Source organism: Diceros bicornis (assembly GCF_020826845.1).
Source record: "Diceros bicornis minor isolate mBicDic1 chromosome 21 unlocalized genomic scaffold, mDicBic1.mat.cur SUPER_21_unloc_1, whole genome shotgun sequence".
In the NCBI taxonomy this organism is placed as follows: Eukaryota; Metazoa; Chordata; class Mammalia; order Perissodactyla; family Rhinocerotidae; genus Diceros; species Diceros bicornis.
The window spans coordinates 500,024-525,414 of NW_026690885.1; the positions used below are offsets into that span (position 1 = coordinate 500,024).

General features: G+C 37.5%; 1 protein-coding gene across 9 annotated transcripts in view; it reads left to right on the forward strand.

The window, feature by feature from the left end:
* Nucleotides 1–25,391, forward strand: part of LOC131401865 (ral guanine nucleotide dissociation stimulator-like) — a 57,682-nt gene that overhangs the window by 14,495 nt on the left and 17,796 nt on the right. For 6 of the 9 annotated variants that reach the window (XR_009218055.1, XR_009218054.1, XR_009218060.1 and 3 more), the window contains one exon: nucleotides 175–347. The gene's annotated coding sequence lies outside the window, so the exon portion shown is untranslated. Of the gene's footprint in view, nucleotides 1–174; nucleotides 348–25,391 lie in introns of those variants that run through there. The other 3 variants (XR_009218057.1, XR_009218058.1, XR_009218056.1) reach the window with 2 other exon arrangements.

Sequence of the window (25,391 nt, forward strand, 5' to 3'; positions counted from 1 at the left end):
TGCTCTACTATAGGGCTGGCTTCTTGGGAACTAGTTTTAATATCCCTGTTTAAATATACCCTCAGAATCACAAAATAATTAAGCAAAATAATTTGTTGTTGTGGGGGGTTATGGTGGTAATTCTCTGAAGTCGTTTTTCCATTTAGCTTTTCTGATTGACTCCAAATACTACAGCACCACACGCTTCTCAGTTGCGTGGATGCACATCTCCACTTCTTTGCAGGGAGGACGCACAACAGCAGAATACCCGTGGCCTGACTTTCTGGAGCATCAGTATTACTACAAGATTTGGAAAAACCAAAGTTAGGTCATTTCCAAGGTAAAGAATTAAAAACTTAAAACTAAGATGAGGTGGGAAAATCACATGCCATTAATAATTGTCAGTAATCTGTGCCTGAAATGTCAGACTTTCTCTGAGAAAGAACTTGGAGACCATATTTCCCATTGTTTTAAATAGGAAAAATTAGAAATCATAGTAAATCTATCGAAAAACTCTAGCAATTTCCTCACTCACATTATGGCACCTAGACATAAGTTCCGAACATCAGGTGTTCCTCATTTTTTTCCTCATTCAACCCAGTCCCACAGGTCTTGAGTGCATGCTGTGAACATGGCATTGTGCTAGGTGTCAAGGCCTTGGTAAGCATTGTGGTGGGGGTGGACCTTGCTGGAAAAAGCATCATAAAACCTCAAAGCCATGCCACTTACCAAATTGAGGCAAAAATGGAAAGACCTAGGGGCCAACGCAAGGATGAGGGCATTAATAGACACTTGGAAGTATTAAAATCCATCTAATGGTGTCATAAGTGAATGTGTTCCACTTTAAAACAAAACTGCTGTTATTCTTAGATATTGAGTTAGTATCTTTGTGCAAATATGCAGGATTTAAAATGGTTATTGATTTGTAACATGTGTACAGAAATATATGCAGAAGTCATCCACGTAAATCTCAAAGAATTATTACAAAGTGAACACACTTGTGTGACCAACAACTAGCACCAGCTTCACTCAGGTCCCAGCAATCCCTTTCTCCCTCCTTCCTCCCCAAAGGTAACTGATATCTTACCAGCAAACACTGTATATCGAGTTTGTCTTCTTATACAAGTGTTTTATCACAGAACAATTTAAACAATATACAAAATAAACAAAATAGCATGGTAGGCCTGTCACCCAGCTTCAACAACTACTAATCATCTGCCATTTTGGTTTCATCCACACTCCATCCCATTTCCACCTCACTTTATTATTCTTTTAGTACTTTTTGTGTGGGGGGGGAGTAAGACGTACAACAGTGAAAGGCACAAATCTCAACCGTACAGTTTTGGCAAATAAACATGCCCATATAGCTTTCATCTCTTTAAGAATAGAATATTTCCATCACCCCCAGAAAACTCCTTCCTGTTCCTTCCCAGGCAATTTTTTCGTTCCCCTGAGGCAACCCTTGTTCTGGTTTTTTCAGCATAGATTCATCTTGGCTGAAATCATCCCACGTGTATTGTTTTCTGTCCAGCTTGTCTCCCTCTGCACGAGGTTGATGAGTGTCTTTCAGCATGTGTGTGTCAGCGTTTGCTCTTCAGCAGGGCTGAGGGCGATCTGCTCTGTGGTTCCCCTGCAGTGCGCTCATCTTCCTCCTGGGGACATGCAGGTCATCTCCTGTGAACAGTCTTGTACAAACTTTTTTGGTATGCTGTTTAATTTCTTTATTAGCATTTAAGTTACACACCTTTGCACTTTTTAGTGGTTGGTCCAGATTACAATATGCATCTTTAACATATCACAGCCTACCTAGACTTAATAGTTCACCAATTTAATCAATGTAAATATGGAAGCCTTGCTACAGAACAGTTTCATCTACCTCTGTCTGTCCTTTGTGCTATTGCTGTCATAAATTTTACAACTACCCATGTTATAAATCCCACAATACAGTGTTATAATTTTTGCTTTAAATAGTCATAGGTCTTTTAGAGAAATTAAGATAAAAAAGTTAAGTATTTGGAAGGAAATGCTTTGAGACTCTGCAAATGTACTGTCTCTTCTTTAAGTTTCATCCACAGTTTTTGCATTCACCGGTCAGTCTTTTCCACAGTAATTATTACTGTGGTGTTCTAGTGGCGATTTTCTATTTCATGCTGTCCAGCCGCATTTATTATTTGGAATTCTGGGAGGAAGATTCCCTGCCCTCCCTCTCCCTTTCTTCCTCCTTTCTTTCTCTCTTTTTCTCATTCTTTTTTTCCCCTTTTTCCTTTTTCCTTTCCTTCCTTTCTTATTTAATCTTTTTTATATCAGTATAGCCTCGTGGATATTTATTTTGTTCTCTGGGTAATAATCCAATGCTACCATTATTTATTTTGTTGCTCACAGTTTTCCAGCTTGAGCCATTGGGAAGTCTTTCAGATTGATTCCTTTTGACACGTCCCATCATTTTCTGTGTTTTTTTTTTAATTGACTTTCTTACTTTCTGGCACTACAAGATGATCCAGGCTCATCTTGTATTTTCCATCTCCAGCCCTAGAATTAGCCATTTCTCCAAGAAAACCTGGTTCTTTTTATTTGAGAATGATATTTAGAAAACAAGATCTGGGAGCGAGGTGTGCTTATTAATACTAGAGTGTCACTGCTTCTAGACCCTCTCAGCAGAGTTTGGAAATGTATGTATGAATATAAACTCAGGTATACACATCTATCTATCAATCTATCAATCTATCTATCAATCTATCTATTTAGTAGACATATTAAAAGTGACATGGATTCATACTGATACTTCCAACTCCAATCGAGCACCACAGAGTTTATTCTAGCATTCTCCTTTTGTTTATTTGTAATTTCTTTCACCAACAGTGAGAAACTTAACTCCAATTACCTATAATATATTTACTAATGTGTCAACTACTTTCAGAATTGCTAATCCATACCCTTATGAAAAACAAATTCACCACCTAGAGTACAGTGTTTGGGTCCAGTACTTTAGTTTTACAGTATCCCATCAAAACACTGTCTTCCAAAGTTACATAGGTCGGGACATTTCATCCCCACCCCTTCAGTGTGGTTTTGTCACATGCTTGTAATACAGTGGGATTCATTTTTCACTGCATTCTATCTGGGTTCCCCAGCATTCTGATTGATTTTTAAAATTTGCAGAGTAAAATTCACTCTTTTCGGTGTACAGTTCTATGGGTTTTGACTTCATGGTAATGTATCCATGTCCACAGTACTATACAGAGTTGTTTTTTTCACCTCCAAAATTCTCTCATGCTATCCCTTTGTATTCAACCCCTTCCCCTACTCCATCCCTTGGCAACCACTGATCATTTTCCATCCTTGTAATTCAACCTTTCTAGAAAGTCATATAAATGGAATCATATACTGTACAGCCTTTTGAATCGGGCTTCCTTCACTTAGAGAAATGTATCCAAGATCCATCTATGTTGTTGTGTGAATCAAGTGTTTATCCTGGGGCTGGCCCCATGGCTTAGTGGTTGAGTGCGTGCGCTTTGCTACTGGCAGGCCAGGTTCAGATTCAGGGCACACACCAATGCACTGTTTCTCCTGCCATGCTGAGGCCACGTCCCACATACAACAACTAGATGGGTGTGCAACTATGACATACAACTATCTACTGGGGTTTTGGGGGGAAAAGGAGGACGATTGGCAATGGATGTTAGCTCAGAGCCGGTCTTCCTCAGCAAAAAGAGGAGGATTGGCATGGATGTTAGCTCAGGGCTTATTTTCCTCACAAAAAAAAAAAAAGAGTTTATCCTTTTTATTGCCAAGTAGTATTCTAATGTCCCAGTGTCCACAGTTTCTTTCCCCATTCACCTGATGAAGGACATTTAGTTTATTTCCAGCTTGTGGCAATTATGAATAAAATGGCTATCAATATTCACACAAAGATTTTTGTTTAAACATTAGTTTTCAATTTGCTTCAGTAAATACCTAGGAGTGGGATATCTGAGTCATATAATAAGTGTATGTTTAACTTTATAAGAACCTGCTCATCTGTTTTCTGAATGCAACTATCATGTTGCATTCCCAGTTCTAATTGCTCCTACTCCTCACCAGCATGTGGTATTTGCAATTTTATTTTTTATTTCAGCCAGAAAATAGTTGTGTGGTATCTTATTGTGGCTTCTGTTTCCATTTTGAAAGTGAGTTCTGCTAAACATAGAATCCTGTGTTGACTTTTGGGTTTTCTTTCTGCACTTGAAAGATGTAATTTCGTTGTTGAGTTGTTTCTTTTGTTTTTGATAATATATCATCCATCATTCACATTATTTCTCCCTGTATGTAATGTCTTCCCCTGTATATCTATATTTCCCTGACTGCTTTCAAGATTTTCTTTTTATCTTTGGAATTTAGTAGCTTGACTATCATGTACCTAAGTAGGGTTTTATTTTATATTTTATTTTGTGGGTTTGCTGACTTTCTTGGATCTAAAATTTTAGATTTTCCACCAAATTTTTGAAATTTTATGCTATTACTTATTGATTTGCATTTCTGCCTCATTTAATTTTTCTGTCTCTCTCCTCTCTGCTTGGGACTCAATCATCTCACAGGTCATAAGGCTCTCTTCACTTTTCTTCAAGATTTTTACATTCTTTTCTTCAGACTGGATAATTTCTATTGCTCTATCTTCATGTTTCTTCTACTGTTTCTAATCTACTGGTAAACTCAAAAGTATTTTTTTTATTTCATCTTCTTATTTGGTTCTTTTTTGTAATTTCCACTTCTCTGCTGAGTTTCCACGTCTGTTCATTCATTATGGGAATATTTTTCTTTACCACCATGATCATCTTTAGAATACCTGCTTTCTTATCCTTGTCTGCTAATTGCAACACCTTGGGGATAGTTTCTACTGCCTGCTTTTGGTCATATATGGATTATATTTTCCTATCTCTTCAAATCTCATGAGTCTTTTAAATTATGTACTGGAAATCATGAAAGATAGTTATAGAGACTCTGGATACTATTGTATTCCTTTGAAGAGTGTTGTTATTTTTCTAGCAGGGAGTTAACTTGGCTGGACTAAAACTCCAATCCTATCTCATTTACAGTGGACATAGCTGAAATCCTCATTCAGTTCTTTCATCTTCCAACTGCTGTTTTTACACTAGGCCCTCTGTGGCCTACACTGCATGTGTGTTGTTCAAAGATCTGCCAATTTGGTGTGTGTGTGGGGGGGAGACTTACATGCATATTTTGAGATTTTCCTCTTTGTGGCTCCCTCCATTCCAGAATTTCTCCCCGAACTTTCCAGCTACTCTGTCAGCCCCAAAATATATCCTCTAACATTACAAGTAAGACTGTAGTTTTTCCACAGTCTGGGCCAAGTACAGATTTCGGAATGCTTTGAGGCAAAAGACTCAAGCTTGCAAATAGCTCCTGGTGCAATTCCCATCATTTAAGGGAAGACTCCCTCTCAGTTCTGCTTGCTTTTGGAAGTGATTTATACCTACATACATATACACATTTATTGTATCTGTATTAGATATAGATACATGAGTCTGTATAAGTATATATAATGATTTACGCAAATTTTATCATTGTTATCTGTGAGAGTGTTAGTTCAACAAGCTACTCCACCATTACTGGAAGCCAGACCTCTGTTTTTTTCCTTTCTTGGATTTTATATAAATGGAATTATAAAATATATAGCCTTTTGAATATAATTTCTTTTATACAGCATTATGGTTGTGATATTCATCCATGCTATTGCATGTAGCTAGTGTTTGTTCATTTGTTGAAAATAATTAATTTTTAATGGTCATAAAATATGCATAACATAAAATTGTAACCATTTTTAAGTGTACAGTTCAGCGACATTCAATACATTCACATAATTGTGTAGCCATAACCTCCAACCATCCACAGAACTATTTTCACCTTGCATTGAAACTTTGTGCCCATTAAGCAACAACTCCCTGTTATCCCTCCCTCTTGCCCACCATTCTCTTTTCCATCCCTATAAATTTGACTACTTTAAGTACCTTATATGTGTGGAATCATATAGTATTTTTCCTTTTGTGACTGGCTTTATTTCACTTAGCGTAAAGTCCACAAGGTTCATCCATGTCATAACATGTGTCAGAATTCCTTCCTTTTTAAGGGTGAATAGTATTCCTGGATGTGTATACACCACATTTTTTTTTGTGAATTCATCCGTTGATGGACACCTGGCTTGCTTCCAGCTTCTGCTTATTTTGAATAATGCTGTGAAGAACACAGGAGTATGTATACATCTTTATACTTCTGCGTTCAGTTCTTTTGGGTGTATTCCCATAAATGGTGTTCTCAGATTCATTTTCTCACATGTAGGAGGGTTCTGCACACCTCCAACAAGCAATTCTTGGAATATCATCTGGTCGCTAGATAATTCAACTCAATTTGATGCTGTCAACCCAGAGATACATCAGATTCCACAGGTTGAGGGCTCAGTCCCATAAGTCTGCACACCCACCTAACCTCACCTCAACTTCAGATGCCAGTTACAAGCCCAAGTTTTACCTGTACTTCTGACTGACTGGCTATAAACCAGAGGTTCCCACAACCTCCTCCTTGGGTTTGATTAATTTGCTAGAGTGGCTCACAAAACTCAGAAAAACATTTACTAGATCACCAGTTTATTATAAAACGATATAATTGTGAGAAGGGGCACAGATCTTTCATGTCATATCCAGATGCACCACTCTCCAAGCACTCCTTGTCATTGCCAACCTGGAAGCTCTCTGAACCGCCTTCTACTGGGATTTTTATGGAGGCTCCCTCACATAGGCATGATCAATTATTAACTCAGTTTCCAGCCACTCTCCTCTCTCTGGAGGATAAGGGGTAGTGCTAAAAATTCCAAGCTTCTAATCAGGGTTTGGTCTTTCTGGTGACCAACCCCCATCCAGGAGCCATTTAGGAACTCACCCAGAGTTGCCTCAATAGAACAAAAGATTCTCCTAGTATTCTTATCACTGGGTAAATTACAAGGGTTTTAGGAACTCTGTGCCAAGAACTGGAGGCAGAGGCCAATAAATATATTTTTTATTATTTCAGAACCCATAATTGGAATTTCTAGATCATATAGTATTTCTATTTTTAATTTTTGAATGAACTGCCATACTGTTTTCCACAGTTTTATATTCTCACCATCAGAGCACAAGGGTTCCAATTTCTCAACATCCTTGCCAACACTTGTTATTTTCTGATTTTGTGATGGTAATTATCTTAATGGGTGTGAAGAGGTATCTCATTGTGGTTTTATTTTGCATTTTCCTGATACTTAGTGATGTTGAGCATCTTTTCATGTGTTTCCTGGTCATTTTATATCTTCTTGGAGAAATGTCTATTCAATTTCAATTTGCATTTTTAAATTGGGTTGCTTTTTTATTTTTGAGTTGTAGGAGTTATTTATTCTAGATATTAATTCCTTATGAGATATGTGATTCACAAATATTTTCAACCATTCCATGGTTTCCCTTTTTACTCTGTTGATAGTATCTTCTGATACAGAAAACTTTTGCATTTTGATGAAGTTCAATTTGTTATTTTTTTTGTTACTTATGTCTTTGGTGTCATATTAAAGGAATCATTGTCGGCAATGACATTTGGACCCAAATTTTGGAACCGAAAACACAGGTTTTACCCTGTGTTTTCTTCTAAGGATTTTATAACTTCAAGTCTAACATTTATATCTTTGATCCATTTTGAGTTAATTTTTGTATATGGTGTAAGATAAGGGTCCAACTCATTCTTTTGTATGTGGGTGTCCAATTATCCAGCACCATTTGGTACAAACTTATCCTTTCTCCAATGAATGGTCTTTGCACCCTTGTCAAAAATCATTTGACCATATATGCAAAGGTTTATTTCAGGGCTCTCTATACTATTTCCTTAGTATATTGTGTGTAGTTATGCCAGTACCACACTGTTTTGATTACTTTGTAGTAAGTTTTGAAATCAGAAAGGGTGAGTTCTCTAACTTTGTTCTTCTTTTTCTAGATTGTTTTAGAGATTTAGGGTCCCTTGAGAGTCCATATGAATTTTAGGATAGATTTTTCTATTTTTGCAAAAAATCATTGGAATTTTTACCTCCTTGAGTAAGTCGATTCTTAAGTATTTTATTCTTTTTGATGTTATTGTAAATAAAAATGTAAAGTTTGTAAATTTCCTTTTCAGATTATTTATTATTAATGTATAGAAGAACAAGTAATTTTTGTATGTGGATTTTGTGTCTCATTACTCTGCAGAATTTATTAGTTTTTACAATGTTTTTGTGGAATTTTTAGGGATTTCAACATATAAGATATTATGTGTAAACAAATATAATATTTCTTCTTCCTTTCCAATTTGGATGCTCTTTCTTTTTATTGCCTAATTGCTTTCGCTAGAACGTCTAATACCATGTTGAAAAGTGGTGGTGAAAGTGGGCCTTCTTGCCTTTTTCCTGATGTTAGAGGAAAAGCTTTCAGTCTTTCACCATTGAATATGATGTTCTCTGTGGATTTCTATATATGGCTTTTATTTTGTTGAAGTAGCTTCCTTTTACTCTGAGGGTTTTCTAGTGTTTTTAACATGAAAGCATGTTTAGTTTCGTCAAACGCTTTTTCTGCATCCATCGAGACGATCATGTGTTTTTTTCCTTCATTCTGTTAATGTGGTTTATTACGTGGATTCATTTTCATATATTGAAACATCCTTGCATTCCAGAAATTAATCCAACTTAAAAATGATTTATATCCTTTTAATATGCTGCTGGATTTGGTTTGTTAGTATTTATTATTTATAATGATACTATTTATAATATTTATTATTGAGGATTTTTGTATCAATATTTGTCAAAGATATTGACCTGTAGTTTTCTTTTCTCTTAGTGTCTTTGGCTTTGATATCAGGGTAGTGCTAACCACATAGGATGACTTTAGAAGTATTCTCTCCTCTTCAACTTTTGAGCGAGTTTGAAAAGAATTGGTGTTAGTTAATTGAAAAAAAGTCTTTGGGCCCAGGAATAAATTCAGCATAAAATAAATACAAATAAATATTTTTTAAAAATGTGAAAAAGTTTTCTTACTAAAAAAATTAAAAATGAAGCAAGTACATCACTTATCACTTTATTTCTAAAAAGTTTTTTTAACCTACTAGTAAGCATGAACAAATTGTTAGAATTAAAATGACTCGTGTTAATTTTCTTCATTGTAAATTTTCTGACATAATTATATGATGCCGTCATGTATGACATCTTTTATGAAAAAAATGGTCATTTTTTGTAGTATTTGAGAATATTATGAATTTTCCCAGTGGTCTCTGACAAAACTCTGATATGCAAAGTTATCTTTTCAACATATATGTCTTTACCAAATTAACAAACTCTGTCAGGTGCTAATTAATCAACTACTTTTCATATGATTCAGGTTCTCCATCACCGACTTCCTTAACCATCAGGAAATTCTACAACTTCTGCAAAATTAACAATTTTACCTTACACTCTATTTATCTCATGTGGTTTAAAACATCCAAAAATCATTGATAAACTGACCCTGCCCAAACTAAACCATGGTGAATTATAAAAGATGGTCTCTGTTAAGTGGAGAGGGATTTCAGGTTGAACTTAATTTTATAAATGGTCAATTTATTACAGTGTATTGTCCTGTTATGTATTTTATTTCTTTTTTAAAGAAATGATAGTTGAGGGCACTTAGATAATAAGAAGTTGAGAAAATAAGGAACTCATATACTCTGTAAGCTTCAAATGTTTTCAAGCATAAGATACAATAAGAACTAAAAGTAAGAAATGGCAGAGGAAATAGAGATAAGGGGATGAAATTGCAAAACTGAATCTATAATAATATCTCAATGGCTAGCGTTGTGGTGCCAAGAAAGTGGTGAAGTCAAAGAATTCATAAAGATGATAATAAACACACTACAAAGGAAAGAAACTGAAATTTTTATAGAGAGGATTTTTACAATGATATGACAGATAGAGAACAGAGAAGAGAAGTTGGAGTGAGAGACTATCTGCTTCTTAAATTATTTCCACTGTAGAGAACAAAAAACCAATTTGCTGAAATCTTTATTCCCCTCTATGACCCTATCTTTACCTGCAAAATCTCAGCCCTGAATCGATGTCAGAGTCGAGATTTTCCATCTCTGGGGAACAGAGCAATTAAGCTCATCTGAAACCTCAAGTGCCCAACCTGTGAAATATGGCCGACCATCCATTCTCACAGAGGAGCCAACTGGAGGTAGGATTTTTGGTTCTGAATTCAGCTAAACATCTTCAAAGAATTGTACCTGGTCTTCCTTATCCAGGGCTATCAGTGAAGTGCTGGCTGACTTTCAGAGAAGAGCAATTCACAGTCAGCTGGGACATTTTCTGTTGAGCTCTCTAGAGAAGGATGTGAGGCTTGTCAGTAAGAGATGATTTCTATGAGAGTTATATTTTTTTATTTTATTCAGAGGTTTATAAAGAAATTTACATGATAAGTATTATTATCAAGAAAAATGGTTGTGTATTCCTTGGTCATTTAAGCAAAATCTTCCTCTCAGAGCCTGCCCATAGACAAAGCCAAGATTTAATCTGCAAGAGTCTGCCAGGCACTCTGTTGTCCATGGGAATCCCTCAAGTTGGCAGCCTGTTCCCTTGTGTCCTGTGCTGGTGTTCAATCTTCCATCTCTTCAGGGTACCACTAGACAGAGGCCTATCAGATCCTCAAGGGACTTGACATTTGAGAAATGTACTTTTCATTATCTTTAGACTTCTACACTTTTCAAAAAACTCTCAGCATGTCCAGTAATTGTGCAGCAGTATACCCAACAGTAAGGTTCTCACCATTGAAAGTTGAAACAAATAAATTTTGAAAAGGAAAAAGTGATCTTTGCAATTTTGTACAGATTAACACTGTAAGTAATATACTTTATATATTAATAATTTTGAGATTATTTGTATTTAAAAATACTGCTTCAAAACCTTAAATCATTGTAAGTGGTAGAGTCTGATATCTGCTTTGGCTGAACCATTGTATACAATGTCAGCCATAATTCCTCTATTCCAATATAATCTTATATGTGGGTGGTAATGGTTAGTTCTTATAGATTGTTTGAACACATGCATATCACAAAATACAAGTGGCCATTCAAAATTAAAATGTTCACCAAATACAAGATTATCTGATACCCAAAAAAAGAAAACATTACTATAACATTAAGGCTACAACTGTGAAAAAGGAAGCCAAGATACACTCAAGTCAAGCTTTTGCTCAAAAGTTAATTGGCTCCTCTTTGAAACTTTATCATGTTTATTATGTAAGCAAGATACTTTCAGAGACTAGAATATAGAAAGTGCTTATTGGTAAGTTAACATTGTGATCATTTATTTTGTAAATGTTAATATGAGAGATGTAATTCATTTTCTACTATATTCAGATTTTCAAGTTCTGCTAAATCTAAGGCCACATTACTGGCAAGTTGGGATACCTCTAGTCATATGAAAAACATGAATCCTACACGGAAGCATATAAACTCTCTATTCATCAGGATCTAAATTCTAAAACATTCTAAGCTTTTGGAAGAAACCAATCGTATTCCAAATTTACAGTAAGGCTGCATGTGCCATACAAGATCCTATAGGAAGAGAAATCCAGATTTTAAATAGAGGAGATTGTGCACAAAAATAAAGTACCTTTTCAAGTCTGAAAGGGGATTTCAAGAAAGAAGGGATTCTCAGAACATGTGGGAAGTGGTAAATAACTTAGCAAGGGCTCTCTAAAGGAAAACATATTGTGGACAAAAGAGCTTCACATGCAGAGAGCTAAAATGGCATCTCTGGAATCCTAACACTGAAACAGATGCAGAACTACTTTTTCCTAAAATTTAAAATGCATCTTATCCTCCAAACAAATACCACCTCCCTGCCTTGTGGCTTACCTGGGCATGGTGACGTGTTGGAATCATTTTTCTAATTCATTGGCTCTTAAACTTGATGGGCTCCAGAAGCACCTGGAGGCCTTGTTGAAACCCAGACTGTTGGGCCCCACCTCAGAGTTTCCAGTTTAGCAGGTCTGCAGCAGCACCTGAGAATTTGCATTTCTACCCAGTTCCCAGGTGATGCTGATGCTGTTGGTCCAGGGACCCCACTTTGAGAACCACAGCCTAATTTAGACCCTATATATGGTTACCAAATCAATTATTTCATCCTTTGGCTGCCATTTTTCCTTTATCACATCAAAACCTTAGCTCCGAATCTCCTCATCTAGGAATGGGAATACTTGGAGAGTTTAACAGCTGGTCCTCTCTTCCGGCTCAGTTCTCCCTCTTCCTCTCAATACTACATTCTCTTGCCAGGTAATTGTTCCTTAAACATCAGTGCATCATAGATCTTCCTTGCTCAAAAACTCATGTCTCTTATGCTGAGCACAAGACATTTTAAATTCTCTACTTGCCTCATAAGGTCTTTAATAGCCTTACTTTAATAGCAAAATGCAGACACCCTGTTCCCTACTCTGCCTGCTATAAAGGAGTATGTGAGGATTACATAAGATACAGTCAGTTCTTGTTATGCACAGTGTGACATTCTATAAAGTCACTGGAAACACTGAATCAGTGAATATGACCCACTGCTCCTACAGGAAATGCAGTGTTAGGTTCCTGCAAGCCTTAGTCACATTTTCTTCAACTGATCAATACATAGCCTTGTTCTCTGTGTGTTTCTCTTTAAAGTCACCTTATTTAATATATAGTTGATATATTAACATTGAACTTAGACCAACAGCACTGTACCTCGTGTCTCAAAGAAGCTTGTTGAACACACATACTTTCTCCATAAAGGCATGTCACAGCCTCTTGCCCTGAGGAACACCAGGGAGCATTGCAGCACTACACACGGGGGACATATTAAACAGCCAAGTCACCAACACAGGCACAAAAAGATAGCAAATGAGGCACTAAATGGACTGCAAGAAGGACACTTGTTTACAGTATGGGCTGAAACAACAGGGCAGAGCATCACCTTGTTCCCCTCAACTGGGAACGTGTACTTCAAGTGAATCAAATATTTCACCACTTTGCACTTATCTGCAAATGGACAAGAAAGCCCTGTGAGTGTTGATTTGGGGGCTGCCAGTACATTTTAGCTAGTAGGCAATTGTGCAGACACGGAATCCACAAATAATGAGGATCAACTATATTATGAAAACATCTTTTCAAAACCAGAGTATCGTTCAGATATAAGAGCAATAATGATAACACAACAGCCAACACGTTAATGCCTACTATGCGCCAGGAGCTCTTCTAAACACTTTACATAAGTTAATGCATTTAAATCTCACTAAAACCCTATGAGACAGGAGTTCTCAGTAGCCCCATTTTATAGATGAGGAAACTAAGGCTCAGAGACTAAATACTGTGCACAAGTTCCCCAGTTAAAAGTGGGATCACTGGGATTAGTGTCCAGACAAACTGGTCCAAAGCTCACAGCCTCAACCACTATGGTAGGAACGTGAGCGAATTTTCTACCACTCCCCAAAAAACCCCTTCTGCTCCAGCCAGTGTTGTCTCCCACATACTTATTCACTCATGAAACATTTTCTGAGTGCCCCCAAGGTATCAGGTACTGTGTTTAGATACTGGAGGGACAAATAGAATGTCAACGCAAATAATCCATAAAAAATCTATACAACCTAATTAAGGTGAGTTTATTATGAGTCAACCTTTGATGACCATATAGCCCGGGAGAATCTTTTCACAAAGAAATGGAGCACTCCAAATAAGTGGGGTGTACAGAGTGGTTATATACCATCAAAGAGCATGTACCACATGTGATTGCAATGTCTCTTTTACAATAGCCACGACATTGACCTGTTGGCACCTGGATTGATGAACACTGTGGGTATCAGATGTGCTGTCTCCATGGGCGTGGCTGTTGTCTCAAGTTGGGTTGTCACAGGATGAGCACAGCAATCAAATCCTAGCCTAGGGAGAAATGTTTATCCTTAAGGAAATGTCAATGTGGTGAAGTTGCATTTACATCTTAAGGGCATTGCTTTTGTCTTTGGGACACGTTAATTGCTTAAAGCGGATATCTGGATGAACAGAAGCTACAGGCCCCTTTTGGGGAAAAAAAAACAAGGTCAGGCCCAATTAGTTTTACACCAAATGGCTTCCTCATATGCTCCAATATATCCTATTGCTTGCCATTTATTTATCGTTTTCCCCCTTTTGATCTATAATCTTTTGATAGAAAACATTGATGATCAAAATATTGTCCCTTGGTGCCAGGGTGCTTGCCTTCTTCCCTGGGTTTATCATGTCCCTGGGTGCCAGGATTTTTTTTTTATCTCATCTATTTGTCTAGTTGTCCACGTTGTGGGGAATTAGTCGGATATTGTGGACAAGCAAAGAGGTATATATATATATAAAAATAGAGAAAGTATTTCATGGGTTTTGGATAATTTTAGGTTGTTGCACAAACATTGCATATGCGCCTTTTTAAAAATACTATAGCCCCTTATGTACATTGTGCACAATTATAGAACAAGTACGGTAGCAATGATAATAATTTAACATTTTTTTAAAAGATTAGTTTACAATGAGATTTTAGGCATAGTCCTTATCAGAAAAGGATATTTGTCCAAGGTTATAAGATTGATTGGCCATCTCAAGTCGCCGAGCCATCATTACTCTATTTTGCATGACAGTCTTACAGCACTGAGTAAAGAAAACAACAATCAGTTTGAATATTATGATTAGTACAAGAATTCCAAGATGTAATAGAAATAGGACTTGCAATCCAGATCGAAAAAGGGAACCAATACCAGAAGGGAGCTCATGGTGCTCAGGGCAAGCTACCCCAGGAGGCACCACTCTGGTATGTGGATTATTTCGAGCTGAAGACAATAAGGACTCAGAGAACTCAGGAAGAATATTTGAATTTCCCCTCCCAAACTGCCTAAAGAATTTAAAACAAAAGATCTGTTTCAAGAAGGAGTTATTATCATGATGGCTGTAAAGATAATGTAGGATAGAGGTTACAATAGGAAAGGCACCAAGTCTCTTTTATCAAAAACTCTATCTCTCCCTGACCACATTATCTATAGATGACCCTGAGAAGAGTTGTCAGGCAAACATTTGCATTTCTATCTCCATGTGAGTTGTCTTCTTACCCTCTGAGGTCCCAGACCACTACCCATCCCCAACACCTTCCTCACCTTTAGCTGCAATACTTAAGCGGACAGCTTAGACAGAGGGACGAGTTGCTCATTTCTGAGTTTCTCCCATGTATACATGTTATTAAACTTGGTTTTATTTTCTCCTGCTAACCTGTCTGGTTAATTATTTGGCCAGCCATAAGAACCTTAAAGAAAATGGCAGAGGGAGATTCTCTCTCTCTCCCGACAGTTTTGGCGCCCAATGTGGGGCCACACTGGCTGGCAAATTGCCTTCTCTGGCTGGAAGAACTGCCTTCTCCCTGGACTATTGCAGATGATGAGATACGGGAATGCCTGATGAAAGCAGGCAGAAGGTAAGACTTCTTACCACGTCAGCCACCAGGAATCTCTATCTGTGGAGTCTGGTGGAAGGAAGCGGTGAGAATTTTTTTCTCTTTCTAAATTTAGATTGGCAGGAGAAAATATTTGGGAAACTAGTTTCTTGTGCTTTTAGTGACGTTGGTAAATTTGGTAGAGTACTCTTGGTTTTGATCTTGATCACTTTTCCTCCCAGAGATAGTCTCTGTTTTTCTCTTTTGTGTCTGTCTTTTGTATCATGTGTGATAAGAAGGAAATACCTTAGGGTAGAACGCAGGCATAGGCCCTATAAGCCTGCTCTCCGGGCCGTCCCCACAGACTGGTGAGTTTGCAAGTCTCACCAGACTGGCGTCTATTAAGACAAACTTTGCTGTGGGTTAATATGCACATGAAGCGAAGGCCATTGCCAAGGACATCTTGGAAGCCAAAATGGCCTCAAATTTGGTGGGCACGAGTCGAGCAGTTAAGAGCCATTAGGGTGCTTGCCACTTTCAGAAGACTCCCATGACAGGATAAGTTGGGTCACGGAATGGGGTAGATGATTCAGGTCCCCCGCCAACTCCAAGAAAATGTCCATGCAACGGCAAGGTACTCTGTAAAGCACACAGTCCCTAACCCCATGGCACTTCCCCCCCAGGTATTATTCTGGCTCCAAGAGACCTAAGGAGTGGCTAAAGCTGTCATTGTGCACATAAGAAAAAAACCGGATGACCTTTTCCCTTCTGTCTTGTTCTGTGTCCTGAGAAAACTTGACTTTGTGACCAGTGAGAATCTTCTCCTTGGTCTCCACCATACAGAAGGTGCATTTACCAGCGTGCCCCTTGGTGGCCAGTCGAGTAGGCTGGGGTTCTGAACTGTCTCTTTGTCTGGCTGTGCCAACCTTTCTGGGGAGTTTGTCATAAAGGGCCCAGTCCATAAGGGCTTTTGTTGTCTTAACCTTCGTTGCTTGTTAGTGCTGGAAAAATCACATCCCAATATCACCTGCCCCGTGTCACAGATTAGCGGCTCTGTGACTGGAGGCGTCCCACACTATTGTGGGAGACCTGAGACACCGTTTTCACTACACCATCCTTACCGCCTGTGCAATGAAGGTCTTTACTTTCTCTGAATATCTTTGGGAGTGAATTCTGTGGATCATGGGGGCTACATCATCTGCGCCCTCACCAGGGATGCCTCTTGCGTCCAAGGTAAAGATTTACTCTAAGCGTGGAAAGTTACTTCCAGATCTTTCCTTAAAAAGGCTTATTGGATTGAGTCACTATTAGAATGAATATACAAATGAAGATCCTACTCATCAATGGCCAGACACAGATCCTTTGAGTTAGGAAAATTTCTAAATTGGGGGACAAAAGAATGTTTTCAGAGCTCTCACACAATTGTTTAATTGGTACACAAAAATGGGCCAGAAAAAGGAAGGGAAAAATTTGAATAGCCTTAAGACCTCGACTCAGGCTACAATTGAATTAAGAACATGTAAAAGTGTAAATATTGATAAGATTATAAAGGTTGGAATGTTTGAGCTAATTTTATATAAAGAGGTTACATCAACTTTGCCTGAGTATGTTTTAAAATGTGTGGCTGGGGGGCCGGCCCTGTGGCTCAGTGGTTAATTGCGCATGCTCCGCTTCCGGCAGCTGGGGTTCGGTTCCCGGGTGCACACCGAGGCACCGCTTCTCTGCCCATGCTGACGCAGCGTCCCACATACAGCAACTAGAAGGATGTGCAACTATGACATACAACTGTCTGCTGGGGCTTTGGGGGAAAAAAGGAGGAGGACTGGCAATAGATGTTAGCTCAGAGCCGGTCTTCCTCAGGAAAAAGAGGCGGATTAGCATGGATGTTAGCTCAAGGCTGATCTTCCTCAGAAAAATAAATAAATAAAATATAAAATAAAATAAATAAAATAAAATAATAAAATAAAATAAATAAAATAAAATAAAATGTCTGACTGGGAATGCTTCCCTTGTCCAAAATTATAAGACCAAGACCTATTGATAAAAATCTTAATGGTAACTATGTTTAAAGGTATAAGAGTTGATGAAATTTACATGAAATTTTGTAGAAAAAACCGATGTTATTTCTATTACAGAACTGGGTAACAAAAATAGTAATTTAAATGATGGCTAATTTTATCTGAAGTCTTATGAAGTCTTGTAGGCAATCTAAATAATTATTGGGAATAAGTAAATAATTGTGAAAAAGATGAATGTTGGATGAACTTTAAACAATAATTTTGTCTTATGGTGGTTACAGCTTCCAAACTCTTTTTGGTGACTTAAAACTTTAGAGTTTTGCTAAATTTTATGATAAAAATACTCTGTGTCATCATTTCCAAACAATATAATATGTTAGACATTGATTGCGAAATGTACATTTGTCTACTTTTGGCTTTTCATTACAGGAAAACTAAAAGGTGTTTTGGGTCTATTGGTAAACATGTGTTTTATTAAAAGATTGTACTATAAAGTAACATATTTCTAGAAGTTATGAAGTGTTTATAAATTTTCCAAGCCACAAGATACCAATGTAAAAGAATGTTTATAATTGTTTACTTAGTTTTTACTTACAAATTAAGGTTTCTAAAGGTTAAAATTTCTAATTAATATATGTGATTGAGGCTACTAAAAATTAAGAAAAATATATCTGTGTACAGGGAAAATAAGATATATAAAAAAGATACAAAGAATGAAAATACTTTGATTGATTAAGAAAGGTAAATTTGTCCTCAAGTACTAGGAGGGAAAAGAAAGATATAAGACAAATTCTGAAGGTAAAAAGGAAGTTATAGAAAGTTTGTGGAAGAGGAATTCTAGAAAAAGAGTTTTATGCATGGTCAAGTTGGCTAAGATTAAAAGGAATTTAATTAAGTAAATGAGTTTTAATAGCAGAAGTAAGCTGGTGCAAAATTAAAATTTGGTCTTCTGTCTCTTAAAAGGATAATTTGCTTAAACATGATAAAGAGGATACAAAAGATTTTTCTTTACCTCTGAGTAAGTCTACCTAAAAGACAGAAAATCTATGTTTTGTTAAAATAATTTCCTGTGTTCAAAAGACTGAGGTCTCTCTATTGAGGCTTTTTGGACTGTTAATGCTCTGTTTGCTTTAACTTTTTATATTTTTGACAAGATCCCCAAAATTCATGTCATAAATAAAGTCTTTTTTTTACTTTTTTTTCTTTGAGAATTTTCAAAGTGCCCTGGAATTTCTCAAAGATATTTGCTCTCTTCCTATAAGGAGGAAGATACTAAACTTACGGGGTTTATTCAGTATGTTAAACTATGTGAAAAGCATTGTCAGACAAGTGATGATAAGTCTGCTTAGGTGGTATTATGTGGGTAAATGTTATTGACAAAGGTGTTTTAAAATTGTATAACATTACTGAAATTCTGATCTGTCCTGGTTATCAGTCATAATTCTGGTTATTATTATTTTAAAGTGTTGTATGTCACAGAATTAACCAAATTTCTCTGTCAATTGTCATTTTTGAGGTCTTGTTTACAGACATTTCTTGGCTCTAATGCTTTTGCAAAATATGTTTCAACTTCAAAAAAATTCATAGAAAGGACTCTGACATTTATACTGTAACACAGGTTTCTAACAAACTTTCTGATCATAAAGCTTAACTTGGTAAAAAATTACAGAAATCCGATGGAGAGACTGATAACATCATGAAGCTGCTAACAAAAAGAGTGGGATCAAGACTAGATTACACAGGACTGAATGAACTGATAAGGATGATTATAATTTTTATGATTTTTCATTTGAAGTATTGCTGAATTTTTAATATTTTGTTTTTTCAGATTTAAGGAAAACTTTTTCTCTTTTCTCCTGAGCTAGCTATGACTTATAGCAATTTGGTAAATGATACTTTTGCAAGTAAAAAGGAAATATTTATCTTTTTCTCTCTACCTGATCCCTCCAGGATTTGGAAACTCTAAGTAAGTTAGTATTGTTGTTTTCATGGCAATATAGTTATTTGCATAAGTTCAATAAGACTCTGTTCTCCTTATAACGGGACACAATTGGAAACACTGGTTATATTACCGAGGTGGTGACTGGAACATCATATTTGTGATATAACCATACAGCTTTTGAGGAATGAAGATTGGATTTTATAGAGTAAAGCCACGTGGAAATATTGGCTTTGTACCTTATGTTCCAAGCAGCACTTACCAGGATAAGTAAAGAATGTCACTTATCTGGCAGGTACAAGGAACCTCGAAATATTTTGGGGGAACCTTGGAAGAGGAGAATTCACCCAAATCTGTAGGTATTGCAGGCAAAGTGATGACAAAGTCCTTGGCTTGGCTTTCTTGGCCTCGAGAGGCCTTTGAAGTTCAATGTGAGATTCCTTATAAAAAGTTCCAGCAAAGTAGATTTAAAAGAGCCTATGTGATCAATTGCTATTCTTGCTGTACTTATGTAAATAATTGTGCCAACTCTATTGGAACTAGACTTATTTTGCAAACTAGTTAGCTTTAATTAGGCTATCTTAATAAAAATGAGGGTGATTTTAGAGAGGAAAATTATATTTCAGTAAAACTATAGTGTACTTTTGCGGATATTAGATCCTATTTTTTTTAATTGTCTTTTGAGGTTTTTGTTTTATATCTGTTGACTGGATTGGATCCTGATTTCTTCTAGTCTCCTGAAATATCTGGCTACAGATCTCCCAACTAATATTTTTCATTTTTTTTCCATTGTTTTCATTTGGAATCACTGAAAACTGAACCTACCCTTTTTCCTGAAGCCTTACAAACTGAAGCTGATGGACTTGATATAAACTTAAGAGATGACCCGATGACATCATCAGAGACATTTTAAACTGCAAAAGATGCTTTGATGCTGACATCTAAAAATCTTCTTAACTGGCTCTCCCCTAAACTCAGAAACTGCTTTACAACTTGCTCCAACCATTAACCTTGTTTTTCTTTCGTTTACATAGAAATGCTTCTATTAAATACTTGATTGCTTGCTTCCACAATATAGGCATAACCTTGAGAGCCCACCTGCATCACCACCTTCTAAAATGAATTTAATTGAACTGATCTATTATCAGGACTAAGAAATGTGTTCAGTGAGATGAAACAATCTACCAACTCAGCGTCTGGACTATGAAACTTCTTTAAGTTTCAAAAGGACTGTGAAACCTCTAGGGAAGTTTCAGAGGAGGGAACTGATGGTGCCCAGGGCAAGCTACCCCAGGAGGCACCACTCTGGTATGTGGATTATTTCGAGCTGAAGACAATAAGGACTCAGAGAACTCAGGAAGAATATTTGAGTTTCCCCTCCCAAACTGCCTGAAGAATTTAAAACAAAAGATCTGTTTCAAGAAGGAGTTATTATCATGATGCTGTAAAGATAATGTAGGATAGAGGTTACAATAGGAAAGGTACCAAGCCTCTTTTATCAAAAACTCTATCTCTCCCTGACCACATTATCTATAGATGACCCTGAGAAGAGTTGCCATGCAAACATTTGCATTTCTATCTCCATGTGAGTTGTCTTCTTGCCCTCTGAGGTCCCAGACCACTACCCATCCCTGACACCTTCCTCACCTTTAGCTGCAATACTTAAGCAGACAGCTTAGACAGAGGGACGAGTTGCTCATTTCTGAGTTTCTCCCATGTATACATGTTATTATTAAACTTGGTATTATTTTCTCCTGCTAACCTGTCTGGTTAATTATTTGGCCAGCCATAAGAACCTTAAGGAAAAGGGAAGAGGGAGATTCTCCCGACAGAGCTGACCAAACAAATCAAGGCTGAGTGTAGGATCGCTTAGGGCATTCACTTGTTTTTTTCATGTGCTTTAGTAGAGATGACACATTGGAAGACTGGTCAGGTATAAAAACACAGCATTCGGTTTGAATGATCGCACATGTACCACCTTGGGATGCTGTAAGAATATCTAAGGCCATTCTATTTTGAAGGACAGCTATTCTCATTAAAGACATTTCAGTATTTAATAAAACTCTTGTTACCTGACTATCGTTAAGGGCTTGTAGAGTAAATTTTGTCAGATCCTGTCTATGAGATATGACATCTTCTAGCCCCAAGGAAGGAGCAAATATAGCTGCTAGGTGGTCATACTAGTGGAATACTGAACGAGCCCCTCTGTCCTTAAGGAGAGGCAGATTGACAACAGATATTAGATCTGGGCGAATCTTTCCCTGTATCCAAAAGAAGACCAGAGTGCAGCACCCTAACCATCCTGGTGACAGCCAAAGCCAGAGGTTTGTTCCACATAACCACTGAGTTCCATTAGGAGCCGTCCAATACACGCTTGGTCTTCGAGACCAGTCTGTACCAAACCAATCACTTTTTTTAAGTATAATAGTATTCTGACATGACTCAGGGGGGTATCCAGCCTATCTTTCAAGTGTAATTTGGTAGATTTTGTTTGGAATGATTTCTCTGCTCCCAACATAAAGGTGCTGGTATGTTTAAAGTTCCAAGGCTAGAAGTAAGCCAAACATATCCATCCCAAATTTGTGTGAAACTTTCCGTAGTTTTTACTGTAATGTCTGGTTTCTTTTGTTTATCTGCAATTTGTTGGGATAACTGGGTGGTTTGAGTAACAGAAAAAGAATAACCGTAACCTGTATTATTAATGGTATGGGCTATTGGCCCATACCATTGGCCCATACCATATCCGTTTCAGGATCATAATTACTAATATCAGACAAAGTGCAAACATTAGAACTAGCTCTTTCTATCACAATAAATTGATTTAGAGCTTTCCAATCCGTGCCTTGAAAGGGAGAGACCCACCAAGGCAACCCAGAGGTGTTAGAAAGTGGAAGTTGGCCGCATATCCAACAAGTGGACTGATTTTTGTATATAGCAAAGGAATGAGCCCATTGCAGAAAAATATTGCCATCAGAGGTCTATTAAGATGTAGTTTGGAAAACAAACATAGCATTAGAAAAACTTTACATGGCATTTTTTTGGTAATTAACAAAAGGTTTTGTAATTAGGTTCTAATCTATCTTATAAAGTTGAAGGGTAAAGTATTGGTGTAGGAAAACGGTAAGGCAATATAGATATTGATTATTTTAGCAATTACATAAAGCTTAAACTTTACGAGGGTTTACATGAGGAGATATAAAGTTAGGAATACAGGCCTGGTCCGGAGTCTTGGGACAGCTGTCTACAACAGATGTTGTCTTCTTCTCATCCTGGTTTGGAAATATTCATCTTGGTCAGTCGAAGTCAGGTGTCAGAGACTACAGTTGAAGTCCATTCAGGTGGAGAAGCCTTTTATAAATGAGAAATGTGAGGCCATGAATATACACCTTTAAATTTTGCAGCACGTGGCTTGGTTAAAAGCACCTGATATGGTCCTTTCCAACGGGGCTGCAAAGAGTTATTTATCAGATGTCTTTTCCAATAAACAAAATCTCCAGGTTGTACTCCATGATCCTTAAGGTCTTATTCTCCTGGGAGCTTAATGTGAAATGAATTAGCTACCAATTTCTCGTTTCTTTTAGGAGCCACAATGAGACCTTGACAATAATGTAAAATATCTCCTTTAAGTAAATTTGGTTCATACATTACTTCGTCTAATTGCATAGGTCGTCCAGTTATTATTTCAAAGGAGACAGTCGATGTTTACCAAAGAGCGTAGATCTAAGATTGAGGAGCACTAGCAGAAGAGCATTTGGCCATGAGAGACTAAAAAGCTTTCTGAAAGCTTTGCCAATTGAATTTTGATGGTGCCATTAGTTCTTTCCATCAATCCTGAGGATTGGGGATGGTAAGTGCAGTGAAAATGCTGCATTATTGGGCAAATATTACAAATAGATTTAATTATTTGTCCAGTGAAATGAGTTCCCTGGTCACTATGTAACTCGGTAGGCATTCCCCAAACAGGAATTATTCTAATAGTAATTTTCCTACTGTTAGAGCCGTTGCTCTTCTGCAAGGAAAGGCCTTAAGCCAATGTGAGAACATACAGATAATTACCAAGATGTATTTATATCCTTGAGATGGTGGCATTTGGACAAAGTCCACTTACCATACCTCAAAGGGTCCCTTAGGAAGGTGAAAGTGGCCTTGTGACCCATGAAGTGGTTTCCCTGGATTATATTTTGGGCATATAACACAAGGAGTATAAGCTTTATGGGCCACTGTGGGAAAGAGTTTCCTAAAGTATTGTTTTGCCCATAAAATCATCTTTTCAAGTGCCCAGTGGGTTAGTTAGTGTTTATGCTGGAGCAGGGGCAATTGTGCTCCAACAGGTACTGTGGGTTTCCTATTGGGCCCAAACCACATCTGTGAGGGGGTGTCAAAAATTCCCCCTTTTGACTGCCATATCTGTTTTTCTTCTTCCGTAGCCACTTCTTTGGCCTGTAGAAGGAAGTCTTTTACTGAGTTAGCAGAGTTAATAGGAAGCAGCAGGCGTTCTCGAGGCTGGGTAGGGCAAGCCTTCAAGGCTGCTTGTTTAGCAGCTGCATCAGCAAGCTAGTTTACTGTAGCTTCTAAAGTATCAGATTTGGAATGCCCTGGCATTTTAATAATCGCTAGTTGTCTCGGTAGCTGTATGGAATTTAATAATTTTGCAACCTGTTTCCTATTCTTCATAGGCTGACCTGAAGAGGTTAAAAGTCCTCGTTGTTTCCACAGCATTCCCAAATCACGTGTTACTCTCAAAGCATAACGGCTCTCAGTGTAGATACTTGCTACCTGGTCTCTGGCCAATTGACAAGCTCGAGTTAAAGCAATTAACTCAGCTTGCTGTGCTGACTTTAACTCTGGTAAATAAGAACTCTCGATTATGTCTACTGAGGACGTTACTGCCTATCCACCTGATAATGTCCTTGTTCATCCTTTGAGTAAGATCCATCTGTAAACCAAATTAGATCAGCATTATCAATGGGAGTTTCTTTCAAATCATTCCTAGGAGTAAGTAGATAATTAATTAATAAAACACACTCGTGGGCATCTTCTTGTGATGCTGGAAGTAAAGTTGCAGGGTTAAGATAATTACACCGAGCTAAGGTAATATTAGGAGCAGAGACCAACAGAACTTCATAGGAGGCTAGCCGGCTGACAGAGTAATGCTGAGTGTGATGAGAATTTAGGAGAGATTTGACTGAGTGAAGAAGATAGATAGTCAAAGGAATCCCCATCACTATTTCTTCAGTGGTCTTGCATAAGAACACTGTTGCTGAAATGGCTCTAATACAAGGTGGAAGCCCTTTTGCCACTGAATCTAACTGCTGACTATAATACCCTATAGGTCGCTGTCGACCTCCGTGTTTTTGAGTTAAGATACCTAAGGCATTTCCTTTATTTTCATGTAGGAAGAGGAATAATGGCAAGCTGTAATTAGGATGTCCTAAGGCTGGTACTTGGGCCAAAACAGACTTGAAGGTAGTTACTGCCTTCTCTCCTTCTGGTGTCCATTCAATTAAATCAGGCTGGTCAGACTTAGTAACATATGTAAGGGCTGGGCAATAAGTGAAATGTTAGGTACCCAGTTCCTGCAATATCCAGTTAGTCCTAGGAATCCTCTTAACTGTTTCTTTGTCTTAGGGAGAGTAAAAGCCAGGATTCTTTTAATCCTTTCAGAATCAATCAACAGTCCATCTTTAGATATCAAGTGTATTAGATATTTTACAATAAGCAGGCAAAAATGTAATTTGTCCTTGGACACTTTATGCCCCTTAGATGCTAGCTGTTGCAATAGATAAATTGTGCCCTTCTGAGAACCCAACTTAGTGTTTGAACACAAGAACAAATCATCCACATATTGAATTAAAGTGGAGTCATTAGGGAATTCTGTATTCACTAAGTCAGCCTTGAGTATCCGGGAAAAATAAGTGGGGCTTTCAGTCTAGCCCTGTGGCAACACTGTCCTGGTATCCTGGCGATCTTCCCACGTGAA